Source organism: Melospiza georgiana, chromosome 7 (genome assembly GCF_028018845.1).
Source record: "Melospiza georgiana isolate bMelGeo1 chromosome 7, bMelGeo1.pri, whole genome shotgun sequence".
Lineage (NCBI taxonomy): Eukaryota > Metazoa > Chordata > Aves > Passeriformes > Passerellidae > Melospiza > Melospiza georgiana.
In genome coordinates, this window is record NC_080436.1 from 21,966,384 (window position 1) to 21,980,503 (window position 14,120).

At 40.4% G+C, this 14,120-nt stretch overlaps 1 protein-coding gene across 1 annotated transcript in view; it reads right to left on the reverse strand.

Annotated features, from left to right (window-relative positions):
- The window catches only part of CERS6 (ceramide synthase 6), a 95,400-nt gene that overhangs the window by 64,105 nt on the left and 17,175 nt on the right, over window positions 1–14,120 (reverse strand). The gene's annotated exons all lie outside the window — the stretch shown is intronic.

Genomic DNA, 14,120 nt, shown 5'->3' on the forward strand with positions numbered 1-14,120 from the left:
ACTGCTGTTTCTGCCATGTTTAAGACAGCACTGATGATTAAAGGGAATTAAGTCCTAATCAATGTGATAGTGGTTACAGCAATAGCATTTGGTAAACAAAGATGGGTGATGCCAGACCACCTTATTTTCTTGGAGAAAAATTCTTGATACATTGACACAAATCCATATGAAAGATAATTCTGTTGCCTGAAATTATATTGGTGATTGACTGAGAGGACAAATATTCAAAAAACACATGCAATGTTATCAGTGATCTCACTATTTGTTCCTAGCGTGTTACAGAAGAAAAAAACCCCTCATACTCTGTAAAACTTTGGTGGCAATATAAATTGCAGATTGTAACCATCATGCTACCTCTATAGCATCAACCAAATTAAAGGCATTGCATCAGGTGCAAATTCCCTGCTTTTTAGAGTTCAGAGCTTTGATGAATCCAGTTTCACTACTAAGATCAAGAAGACAATTCAGTCTTCTGCTCATGAAAAAGAAGCATGTAAGCTCTGCACATGTTAGGTGTAAATACAGTTTAACCAAGCCACATTGGAAACTTGTATGTTAGTTAAAGTATAAGCTGACAAAAGAAGTGAGAATTGCATTCTTAATTTCAAAACATAACCAAAGCAGTGCCGGTAATTGCTGCTAGCTGATAACCAAACAGATAGCTGAAGAAGCCAATGCAATTTGATTTCAGAAGTTTACTTTACTAAAGAATCTAAACCACTTCATAATGTAACAATAGGGCTCAGAATATTAGCATCTATGTCCTTATTTTGTATCAAAAAGCTGTAAAACAGACGGAAATTCAAGTCTTTAATAATAAAGACAATAAAAACATTTTCCTGAAGAGTAAACCATAGAGCTAGACAAGAGTCAATCCTTAAAGAGACAATAAAGCCAATGTCAATCACTATTAAAGCTAATTTTACTAAGCCGTTAGAGGAAACATTTAAAAGTAGAGGGGCAGGGGAATGCTGTAGGCAGAGTGAAAACAAATAAAAGAAACAGAAGACAACTGCAGCAGATTTACGCATTCACAGAGGAAACCAAGCTCAGCCTCCATTATCAACAGCAAAATCAAGAAACAGTTATTAAATAACCACAAAAATCAAAATAAAAATTGTTTCAGATGGAGTTTCTGTCCACTTCTTAAGTCAGTCTCCTCTGAAATGAGACATGATTTAGGACTTCTGTGCTTATTTGGAGGGTATGGGGGGGTTTATTTGTTTGCTTGGGGGTTTTGCTGTTGTTTTGCGTGTTCGCTATTCTTTTAACAAAATACATCTTGCAACCTCTGTTTTGCTTTTCTCCTTCTCCTGAGTGAAGGAATGTGATAGCCATGGTATAACTCCAATAGAGAGGCAGTTCCCTAAACACACTAATTTAAAAAGAAAAAAGCAGATAAAAAGTCCCAGTTAGAAAAAAATTCAACAAGACATAATTCCAACATGTTTCATGCTGAGCTGATATTAATTTAAATCTAAGCCAGCCAGCTAGGTTTGCTTAAATTATAATAAAATTAAATGTGATGTTAATGAATAGCCTAGGTAAATCCAGGACAAAGCACAGACCCAGTGGGGATTTTTTAACCTTAAAATTATACTATAGATGTTGCACCCATTACCTAAAACAAAACACATTTTCTAAACACAAACATGAGCTTTTCTGCCTTTGTTGCTTATGTTTGTCACGTGCATGGGAGGAATGGACACGTGACTTAAAGCAGAGCTTGTCCACAGTACACAGCTGCAAGACCCAGGATTATCTTGGCCAGCTATGTCAGTGATGAAGGGACAGGCAAAGCTACAAAAAACCCACAAAGGTCCCACCAGGACACTCAAGAAAAAGCAGTTTTAACTGAAACATTTTAGACACCTGCAATACTGAGCAGGTTTGAGCACTAATTCAAGTATGCATGAGCCAAGCTGTGTCCATGTGACTGCTTTTGGCAGAACTCATAAAATGTGAGATTTTTTTTTTTCATAGAGAAACCCAACCAAATCAAGATATACTTTAGAGTATAAAAATGTTTTTCAAGGCTACAATAGTAGAGTTCAAAGTCATTTAAAGTAGAATTCATTTAACAGGGTCCAAATTTCACAGATGCCATAAAATGCTTCATTAACATGATACTCTTCTGTAAGAATTTAAATTTATTCATAAGTAAAAAAAAATAATTAATGTTTGATACATGTACAAACATGTTTTGCCAAATGCTGCACTTCTTAAAAGCACTGTTCATTTTTTCCATTTCCGCTAACACTGTAGTATTCAATTCCCTAAATAGTCTTGGTGAATCCCATGGGACCATTTATTGCATAAGGTACTGCAATTAAGAGGGAGCAATTATTGTGAAAGAGTAAGGAGAGTGGAACTGAGTATATTGCCAGCTTTTCTTTGTTAAACACAGAAATCTGAACAAACACCACACCAATATCTCCTTTTCAATGGATTCCAGTACAGCTGAATTGCAAACTGGTATTCAACTACACAGAAATTTAATGACAAACACATTTTGCTGAATATAGCCCCATCTATTCTGGATCTAGAAAGGAAAGACTAACACAAACAAGGGAATTAAAATCAAAATTCAATACCCTTTTTAAAGGCAGGTTCCTCATTCACAGACAGAAGCCACATTTAAACCCCATGCCCCCAAAGCCCAAGGCTTTATTTTTCTTACTATAAATCAAACAGCCCTACTTGTAAAATGTCATCTTTGCCCTAAATGTGGCCAGACACAGATCCAGAACTCTTTAGTCATCTGGGGCACTGGGAATGTGCCTGTAGGCCCTCTGATAGGATGTGAATGTAGTGCTTTCACCCCAGCAGGTCATCTGCCATTTCCTAGCTGGCCAGAGCAGCTGCCCTTTAGCAAATCCATGTCTGACAGTTCCTCAGCAGCTCTGCAGGTATTTAAACCACAACAGAGCCCACAGCAGGCAAATAGGGATTACAGGTCCAGGATTTTTTAAACAGACTTAAAGGTCTGCAAGAATTAACAAGGCTTTCCAAAGAGGGCTAAAAAACCCAGAAAAGCCAACAAAACAAACAAAAATTAAGCTAACAAAGCTAATGAATATTAGATTCATGTAACTCACACTCTTTTTAATGTATGAAAAGAAAATAATGCTTCTTCTAAACTATGAATTTGAGAAACACTAGTCCAAAAGTAATTGACAGTGTTAGGTAAGTGATACATGTTAACCAATTATTTTTGCAAAAGGATAAGATTACTCATTCAACAGAACCAAAATCAAAACAAGGGTGGTTGATACAGAGGAAAAAGGGTGTTTTATACTTCTGCACTTAAAACTGGCACATCTAAAATAAGTCATCATCAAAGGGAAGGATCTGCAGGAGTCCTAACAGATCCCAAACCCAGCAATAACTGGCAATGTAAGTTTAGACTATTATTATTATTGTTGTTGTTGTTGCTGTTGTTGATGATGATGATGTTGTTGTTGTTATTTTTTAGCTACACGTCATCCCACACATTAGTAAACCCTTTTTTTTCCCTTGCAGTATTTTCAGCACACAAAGTTTCTTCCCTCACTTAAGTAACTTTATTTTGTGGCCAACTTCAATACAGAAGCCCACTCAGAAATTTTCATTAGTGCAAGTGAGAAAAGCTAAGCCAGTGCATATTTCACACTTTCCTAAAATATCTTGGTTAATCACAGCTTAAATCAGTCACTTTTGTCATTCATTTTTATCAAAAGTAGGTCACATTATGGACCAAGAGACATGACTAATGGCCTGTTATTACATAGCATCCATCCCCTAACTAACAATTTATTTTCTGATAAGATACCTCAGCATGGCACAAAGGATCTGCACAAAATCACCCTGGAGACTGCTCCTACATGACCTCTGCCAACAGATGAAACATACCATGAAGCAAACAGGCAGGACCTAAGGTATGACATCCCCATGTACCTTGAGAATATGCAGGGGTTTTTTAGCCTTTCATGTCCACAAAAACATTTGAGTTAATTACTTGTCAATGCAGAGAGCTGAGTCTCCTCTTTCTGTACTGAGGATGCATCTATGTACAGCAATTAGAAAAAACTGTGGTGAATGTGAAGGTGTGCAGCACATCTCTGAGTCACCCCAAGTACAACTGGAGGATCTCCAGGGATACCACACTCTAGATAAGTGGTAGGCTCTGATTACATACATTCAGTATCTCTGTGAAACAGGTAAAAATCCTCAGACATTGGCATAGTTCAAGTGATGCTTGCATGAAAGTCTGCTCATTTTGCTAACACAAGCCAGCCGTGAACTCCAAAAAACCCCCCCAAAAAAACCAAGCAAACTATTCCTTACCAGTCAAATATGTCCATAAAATCTCAGTTTCCTATCAGTACACTTAAAGATATCAGGGCAGGCAGTTAAACCAGCAAAAATTCCTCTCTGTGCTAAAGATGTACACAGATCTGTTAAGAGGAGTCTGGCTCCTTTTTTGAAAGAGTGATGCAGAGCAAATTTTCCCAGCTCATCTACTTTATGCTCACTAAACACAGATTATTCCAGGGATTTATGATTGCAATTGTCTCACTTGTTGGACATTGCTTGCTGCTTTTGAACAGAAACAATCTAAATTTGCTCAAAGGATCAGTAAAAGCAGAAGAGGCTTGTTTCTGAGCAGATGCTCAACCGATTTACTGCCACAACACTCAAAAAGAATTACTGAATTTGTTATTTTGGTATAGCTGACCTATTTAACTCAGAAGTTACTTGTATTAGTAATAATTAAAATAATTAATTTTAATTATTAAATCCAGAAAAATCTCCATAGTTCTAGAACAAAATCAGTAGATAAACCGGGTTATCACTTCAGCATACCTATCCCAGCAGCAGTTTTGGCTTTATGTTTCACAATAATTTATGTTACAGAAGATCCAATAAGACACAATGTATTTCAGCTTTCAGACTTACTGTTAGTACAGAGTAAAACCACATAATTTTAAGTAAATAAAACAAATTATCCTCATCACTCAACAGCATTATTAGGCCAAGCTTTGTCCTAACAGAGTTAATTTTAAGAAACACAACTAATATGACTGACCCATACCTTTCTTTCAATCACTGTCAAACTGTTTCATCTTTGCAATGGATTTCTCACATTTATATTTTCCTACCTTTTTGACTGAAAACACACATCTCAAGTACACATGTCCTCCTGTGCAAAGTTAAAAATACTCCCATTTTCTGAAGATTTTGATCCAGTAACAAAAACCATGACCAGTAACATTTGGCTTGAGCTACCTTTGCATACCTGCTAGCTCCCATCACAAGCTGCAGGCCAGACCCCACTGATCACTGACCCAATTCCAGACCCTATTCACTCATGGTGCTAATCCTTTGTGCCCCACAGAGTTGGAAAATCTATTTCATCCTTTCTGCAGGTTAGTTCATAATGGGACTGACTCATGCAGGAGGTGTTCGGCCCCCAGTATGGGACTACTCCAGCCTGGCCCCTACCAGCAGTGCTCCAGTTGCTTTTCCAGTCCATATGTTACTACAAAAATGGGAAACAAATAAGGCCAGGACTTTACAAACAGAAGTGGTCCTTTTTTCCAGATATGGAAGCAATTTTTTTAAAATATACGTATGCGTAAAGTTTTAAGCATTTCAGTTTCTCCTTAAACTGTAAGAGTGAAATCAAGGGAAACTACATGCTCCAGAATAGCAACAAGCACTGCACAAATGTAGACAAAGGTCACAAATAAATATTTTTGCAGCCAGCTGTCTAATGCTTTCTTTCTTTGTAATCTCTAAAAATAAAGTTTAGTCACTCTGTAACTTTCCAAGCACAGATCAGGGAGAGGGAGAAGGAATGGAAATGGTGATAGACTCCAGTGCCCCCACCTCTAACCCATGGTGCCTTCTCTCAGCTGCCCTCCACCACCATCACCAAGGCAGTAGATGGTATGGATGATACAATTCTGAAGATATCACTCTCACCCTTTTTGCATTAAAATCAGGACACACAAGTCAGGGTCAATGGTAAAATTCAGGCTCCAAAATTGTAGCTCACTGCTAAAAAGGTCAGTGAAGCAAAAATATTCTCCCAACTTCTAGAAAGTTGTGGCTTAGGGACTATTTAGACCAAAAAAGGCATCTTTGCACATAGCAGTCCCCAAAGGGCTGACCCTTCCTCCTCAGGCTGCACTTGTAGCTCATTGAGCTTGTGAAAACTTTCCACGGTCTATGGCAGAGCTCTCCAGTGTAAATTCAGACTCCGTGAGGAGAACCATCCCCCTTCATTTTGAACACATTGCCGGCCAGTTTTGGTTTTGCTTTTTCTTTTCTTGCACTGGGTAAAAATGAACAGTCAATCCCAAAGCATCCTTTGCCTCTCCTGACACTATAGATTCGTACTTTCCTCTGCCACTTCTAAAATAGAGAGCTGGTAAGTTGCTTCATTTCAGCAAGTGTGGGATAACCAAAACAAAGAACCAACCATAAAACATATGAAAAGACACATGGTCCAAATGGGATTTGATTCTGGACAGGGAAAAGGGCAGGAAGACAGCACAGAAAGAAATTAAAGACTGACAAGTTAATATTTAAATTGCAGTTGGTTAGTCTAACACAATGACAGTGTTCTAATCCCCCAGGCCCTGCAGCATCTTTGACTTTGGTCACATCTTTAACTTGTGAGCAAAAAAAAATTAAAAATTGTGACTGATCCCCATGTCTACAGTAAAGGAACAGCCAAGGCATGCCATCCACTGCCCTCTAGAAAGTCAATGCTACTCCTCCAGGTTCCCCCATGGTAGGTCTCAGCCTGATCAGCGCATGCTAACTTGTCTCATCAAGGTCCCCTTACATTCTAATGTACTTGCCTTCTGATCTATTTACTACCAGAAGGCCAAATAAAGAAGGATGTTGTTAAAAACCCTAGCAATCACTAACAATAAACAGTCTAAAGACTTTACCAAGTCACAGAACAGAACTTTAAAATTTCAGCAACAACTTCCCGGAAAATATTGACAAGTATCAGAAATGTTGGGAAATTATACTGTTCACCAAGAACAGAAACTTATTAAGTTATATCACGTTAGAAAACATTTTTTCAAAGCAGAGAAGATAATGCTTTATATTCAATAGAACATTAAAAAACAATTAAGTGCCTAAAATATTTCAGGGCTTGAGGGGCACAAGGATCCTGCCCTGCTCCATGGATTATGGAACCAGGCCCTGAGCAAAGGCAGGAGTTGCAAGAAAAGTAAAGCCCAAACCTCTGTCTGCTCCAAGTGTGCATTTGTGTTTGAGCAAATGACCCAGCCTGCATGACTTGAAGGCATGCTCTGCTCCTGAACGCTGGCATTACACCACCTGGCAGTGCCACAAACTTAAGAAAAGCACACACAATAAAGGATTTCAGTATTTTCAAGCTTTCTCTTTGTCCTTGCGTGAGTTCAGCTTCTGTACTGCTGGTGGGCTGTCATGGCATAAGACAGAGAATTTCAATATGTGCCTGAATGTTATGGGCAAACCACTACCTCTGGTGCAAATCCTATTTTTCCCCACCTCAGGAGGCAGGGCATGTTTCAGGAACTTTCCTGCTCTGAGTAGAGTGCTCAAACTAAATCTTTATTCTGTTCCCTTTGAAGAGGGAATAGGTCATGGATTCCTCCCTGCAGGACAGTTGTACTTCTGCAAGTACTGAAAATAGGGATGGTTGGTGTGGCTTGGAGGTTAAGCTTTGATTCCAAGAGCTAAGTCACAAAATCATCAAATCTTTTGCAGGAGCTTCAAGAGGAACCAATTTTCATTCTGGCTGGCAGGTATTAACCACAAAAAATGATCACAATAGTATTAATTCACTGCACTTTCTGTATGTATATGAACACAAATCCATATGGTACACTGAAACAAGCATATATATATAAAACATATGTAATAGCATATATTTTTATATATTTGTGTGTACGTACTTTTAATATATGTGTGTATATACAATCAAACTTCAGCACAGTGTCTGAGTACTAAAATACCAGAATTAGAGCCTTATTTCTTTCCAGACACTTTACACAAGCTCAGAACAAAACCCAGTTCCTATCTGGTACAACAATATAGTTCCTCAGTTTATTTCTAATTAGCTACCAATACAAAAAGGTTAGAGACACATGTAGATATTCAGGAAACCTATTCTTAAAGAAGCATACAGCCAAACAACACAATAAATTATTTCCCCTGTTTTATTCTTAAATAGGTATTACTTAAGAAAATAAGAGCTGTTCAAAATTTGCAGAGAGAATGTGGCAGGCTGCTCTGAGCCATTTCTACTGCCCAGGCACCACACCCTCAGCACGGGCAGCCACCTGAAGTGCTTGGGCTCCCTCTCCCTCACTTATCCCTTTCTGCCACTTTTACTGCAGCCACAGAAGAAGCAGATTTGGGCTTCCAGAAACTGAAGACTATCACTGCACACCAGCCCAGAAGAGCATGGAGTTTTCAGCTGGATCAATGATCTGATCCAGTTCACTCTATCAACACAGCATCACTAAACTGAGACACTGGGAACCTTGAAGGTGAACCCTCTAGACGCTCAAGTTAAGCCATCACAGGACCATATTGATATTCTGCTTTGGAAATTTAATTTTGTATTTCTTACATTGTATTCTCTTCTGAGAAAAAAGATTTTAAAAACATATTAGGATACCTATAATACAAAAGATTTATTATATTTTTTCCCAAAATAAGTGCTTCAGCAAAATATTTATTAAAATACCTATACAAGTGCTTACACCTAAAATCTCAAAAACTAGCTCAGGTGAACCCCTTTTAAGAAGTAGTTTCCACCTGAATTGTATGATCATTAAATACCATATGGACTGATCAAAACATTCAACAAGACAAAAAGCAACTATGCTTCACTAGCTTCCAAGTGTTCCTGTACATTTTCACCTCTCTGTTCTATTATTGAATATTCTTAAAGCTTTCTCGTTTAATTGCCAGCTCAACAGGACACTGTTTCAGAAAGGCAGGGAAGCAATCTGGAAGGCAGCTGCAGCTCTGTATGCAGAAGTGCAGAACACCCAACCCTCCACATGAGTTTACTGACCCTCTGACCTTGTCTTGGGGAGTTGGGGAAACTAATGCCCACTAATGTAGTGCAGGAAATACTACACTGCAGTGTTTGAAATGCACAGCCTATGTTTTCTGCCTTCCACACTAAGGCTGTCCCAAAGCAAACCTGCCATCACAGGCAAACAATCAGTCTTGCACACAAAAAGCTCAAAACACAGCTGACTGGCATCTCATTGTAGCCCTAATGCGTGATAAACAATCAGTGATCGGACCAAACAGTGCAAGAACAAATCCCATTAACAAATAATAGGATTTGTTAGCGGATCACCCAAACGACACTTTGGAAACAACTCCCTGGGCTGCTGCAGCCAGAAACCTCAGCCAGGGAAGGGAGCCACGGGCAGGATGCAGTGGTGAGCTGCATGCACAGCTGTCAGCCATCTGGAGGAGCTCACCCTGCAGCAGCAATGCTGGCCCACCAGCTTCGACAGCATTTGAACATGCTGCAGCATGCGTCAAATGAAAGAAAATAAGTCATCTCATGTCTATATTCTGAGTGATTTACACTTTGGATCCATAAGCAAGTGTATTGTCTACAGCAAAACACACAAGAAACTGTTGGAATCATATTTTCTTTTAGCTCATTACAAGATTTTTGTCAGCAACTTTGCACACTACAATTTCAAACAACACCTGGCTACAGGACACGTGACTAAAACATGGTTCCCTAAGAGTATTGCAATATAAACGCCCATCTCTACCAGCAGAAGTTGAAGGAAAAAAAAATTGGGCAGGTGGGTATTTGAGGAAGCCTGAGCTGACACTGTAACATTGTTCCCCAGTGGATGAGATTAGGTGCCTCAAATAAGTGATGCTAAGATAGTAACAGAAAAAGTCCTTTTTACTATTAAGAATTTGAAAAAAATAAGAAGAAGGGTGCCTTGTGCTGAAAAGTAGACAGAGCACCTATCTGCCTTGGCTGGTAACAAAATATGTGGAAGATAAACAGCTACTCAAAACCTTCAAGTGGCAAGTATTTGTTACTCTTTGTATTCCTGCTTAGGGTGCCATAATCCTTTTCATCTCCTTTGGATCATTAGAACTGTCTTGCTTATTTATTTGTTTTTAAACACACCACAATGTGTGCTGCTTGAGATGCAAACCAAAACTGGGAACCCATACAAGTTTTATAATTATAGAAGATTTTTACAGAATTGTAGATTGTCAGTTACATTTTTTTTAAATGGCAAGAAACATCATTTCTAAGGTTAGTCACTGAAGAATTCTTGTTTAAGAGTATAACTAAAAAGGAAAAAAAAATCCTTTACAACAACTCTGATGGCAATGTCTGGGTGCAGTTTGAGCAAAGCAGCAGTGTGTACATGCTTCTGAAAGCTTGCCCAACCACCAAAACCCTCCCAGCAGAACAGAAGACACAAACACACTGCCTTGTTGGGGATGAGCTCTTCCACAAGTCTTCAGAGCTCTTCCCACTGCTCTGGGTAAACTGAGCATTTTGGTGCACATGGACAATAATTATGAGGCAGCTCAGCCCAAAAAGCACAAAGTCTCTGTTTGTTACCTACTCTGTTCATCTGACAACCCAAATGGAAGTGACAGCCAGTCTCTCACCCAGCTGGGTTACAGATTAGCCATGTGCAGTATTGCACTTGAACTGTGGAGTGCTGTACACTTGGCAAGAGGACAAAGAAAGGAGAAGATGGAATAGGGAGGAGAAATACTGAGGCAGGAGTTACTGCAGGACTTCTTTGGAAGCCTTGCCCATAACAGCCCAGGCAAACACAGATGTTACAGCCCACCACATGCACTTGGCCAGCCTCACACTTCCCTGCTGCACACACTCCAAACACTCAGCATGCACACCAGTTAAGTGTCTGCACAGTGCCTGAACTGCAGAAGGCTTTGCAAGCACTGAGGACATGGTAATTAGCAACTTCACAGAGAATCACAGGTCAAACTCTGTCCTCCCTTGAGAACAAATTAGACATGATGTCTATATCCAAGATACACAACCAAATACCTCAGCCCAAGTGGGACTTGGGCTCAGAGTGGGACTGGGAATGTCAGGCCAGCAGATATGATGCCAAAGAAGGATACTCAGAGCACCTCCTTTCAGCTCCTGGGGCTGACAGTCACTTTCTTGACATGCATGTTAGCCATGACCCCCTAGAGAAAATTACTGACACAGCCTGGCTCCCAAAAAGCAGGACTGCTGACTCCACCAGCTACAGCCAGGCACAAAAAGAAAAGGAAAAGTCTTCAGAATACCCTGGACTATGGCATAATTCCAAATGTTTCCTTTAGAATAGGAAACAGTGATGAAATTATTCCATTGCAGCTTCTACCTACAGGGATATCCCTCCAGGTTCAGAGAGAAGCACTGGCAAGCCAAAGGGGGGAGGGAGAAGGAGGGCTGATGAATGGTGCTGCACCAAGGGCACAGCAGCATGCAGCCAGTTCCAAGCCTAATGCAGGGCAGTGCTGCTGACTGACACATAGGGCTGGCTAAGGGAGGAGCTCCCACAAAGCCTACAGAACCTCCCCTGGTCCAACACCACCTTGGCTTTGCTCTTTCCCCAGCACTGTGGTCCCCTCCTTGCCAGCCGAGAGCTGCAAACTCTAGCCCTTCCAAGAGCCTCTCCAGCTGGCACCAGCCAACACTGGAGCCACAGCAGTGCCATGAGAGAGCAGAGATCACAAGCAAACAGTGAGAAACTGCAAAGCAGCATGAAGCCATATTCCAAGGCCATTGCCTACAGCACAACGAAAGAGAGCCTCCAGGCAGAGAGCTAGGAAGCTAGGATGTAACCAGCAAGGATGGGTTTATGCAGTCTCCTGACACCATTTCAGCAGGATCTCACAGCAGCTTCAGGAACAAAACTCAGTTTCCTGGTTTTCAGTAGGTTATGGTTTTCCTGTAGCAGATGCAAACAGCTCAAAAACCAAACCAGTTATTAAGAAATGCAGAAAAGGTAAAAATCGCTTGTTGGGCTGGCCAACCCCAGACCATGCATCAGTTAACCAGGCACTCTAGAAGGAATCTCTAATCAAAAGGAAGAAAAACATTATCCACAAATCTGTTCAGCAACTGAATATCCCCCTTCAAATGTCTGTTGTCATGTTTATTCAGAGCATCTGGAGGATCAAAGCTCTGGTCAAAGCCTGTCATGAATCCCCATGCTGCTGCAGAATTTAGTACTAATCCCTGGTGCTTCATTGCTAAATAAGGAAAGAAAAATAAACAAACAAGCAAACCAAGCAAAGGCCAGGGCAAGTGCTATAAATAGATATAAGAAAGCCAAATTATTAGTTTAGAGATGCTATCAAAAAATTTAAAACAAAAGTCTTTCAGCCCCCTTTAGCTTTGTGTGCAAAGCAGTACCATAGCTCCTATGCAAAGTAAGAGTGAGTGTATTTCACATACACAGTAATATTGCAGGCAGGACAAAAAGCCAAGCATGGAATGCCACACACGAGAGGATCGAGCAGCAGGGCAGAAAGCAGCAAACCCCACAGAAATCCACCAGAAGTAGGTGACTTCCCTTACTTCCTCACCACACGTGCATATTTCATGACACTTTACACTATATACAATGATGACAAAATTTTATGTTTTAACACACCAAATTTGAACATTCAAAATCAATGCAGCTGTTCACATAAGGGGAAAAAAAAAGCTCTTCTATAGCAGCAGATTTATAATTGAGTCTGTCTGCACAGCCATGCAGATTGAAAAATCTAGGTCAAATCTTTTGCTAGTCAACCTCGCTGCCATTCCTCCCCAGCCCTCCTCCCCCTTTAGATTTCAGCAGTTATTGAAGGAATCAATTAACAGACCTGTCATGCAGGTCTCAAATTGCTTCTGCCTGGTACATATCAGGGAGGTCATCTGTGCAACTACAGATGGAAGGGAAAAAAAATTAAATCATTATAGTCTTTCCTATTCACAAATCCTAATCCTAGAGCACATGTACTACTCAATGCTACTAGGGTCCATTAGCAATCAAATAAATGATGCATGTCAGAAAATAGATGTAGAAGGAAAGGGGCAAGAGACAAATATAGGCTAGAAAGAAGCAAAAATAGAGGAATTGCTGTGCTTTCACTTTTGCTGTGCTTGCAGCAAAACCATAATAGCATCTGCTGCTTTTAATGACATCTTGCTAGTGTATTTTGTACAGCTTCCTGGTGAAAAGTTTTAGAAATCTCATAAATATTTCCATTTTGACACTAGATTTCAAAGAGAAACTATAATACTAGGTTTATATCTACTCACCACCCTGAGAATTGTTTAAACAATTCTTGTCTGGAAAAAAGGACTCACACTGGAATTCATATATTCACTGTCACAAAGGCATTAAGTGGGTTTTTAAATCTTCACAAAATGTAGGGACTAAGACAATCCAACTGCAGCTTACTCATTTTTAGTCATTTCTCTCCTTCTGTTGCAGAGACAGAAGGGACTCTATTTCATTATCATAAAAAAAAGCCATTTTGTATCAGGCAAATACTAAAACAAATCACTCTTGAACCCTATTTCCACCACATGCAATGTGCTACCGGACAAGTTTGTGCAAGAAGGTGAAGAAATCAACTTCCTGACTTACTGCAGTGATGGCCAGCCTAACAGGTTTGGCAAGGCTCATACCACAGCCTGCACATGGGTGAATGCCACAGGACTGCTGACTGGCAGCTGAAGGCTGGGGTGGAGCAGCCCCAGCTCTTAGTGGCAAGCACCTCCTCAAACCATGCGGTGCCAGCAGCCTCGTGTGCTGTGCTGATGGTGCCTGCCGTGCCAGGGGCGCTGGTACAGCAGCCAAGAAGCTCCAGAGGTGGCAAAGCAAGGGCTGGGGCAGAGGGGAGGGTGCTGCTGCCAGGCAGGAGTGCCTCGCTCATTTCCTTTGGTGGAAAAGAATGACCAGTGTGCAATGTGACACGTGCAGACCCGGCTGGCAAAATTCACAACCAATCCTGAGCCCTTTTCGTTCAATTCAATGAAAATCATCATCATTTCACTTTCCACACAGGTGCTGTGCAGAGTTTATGTTGTGCTGCTG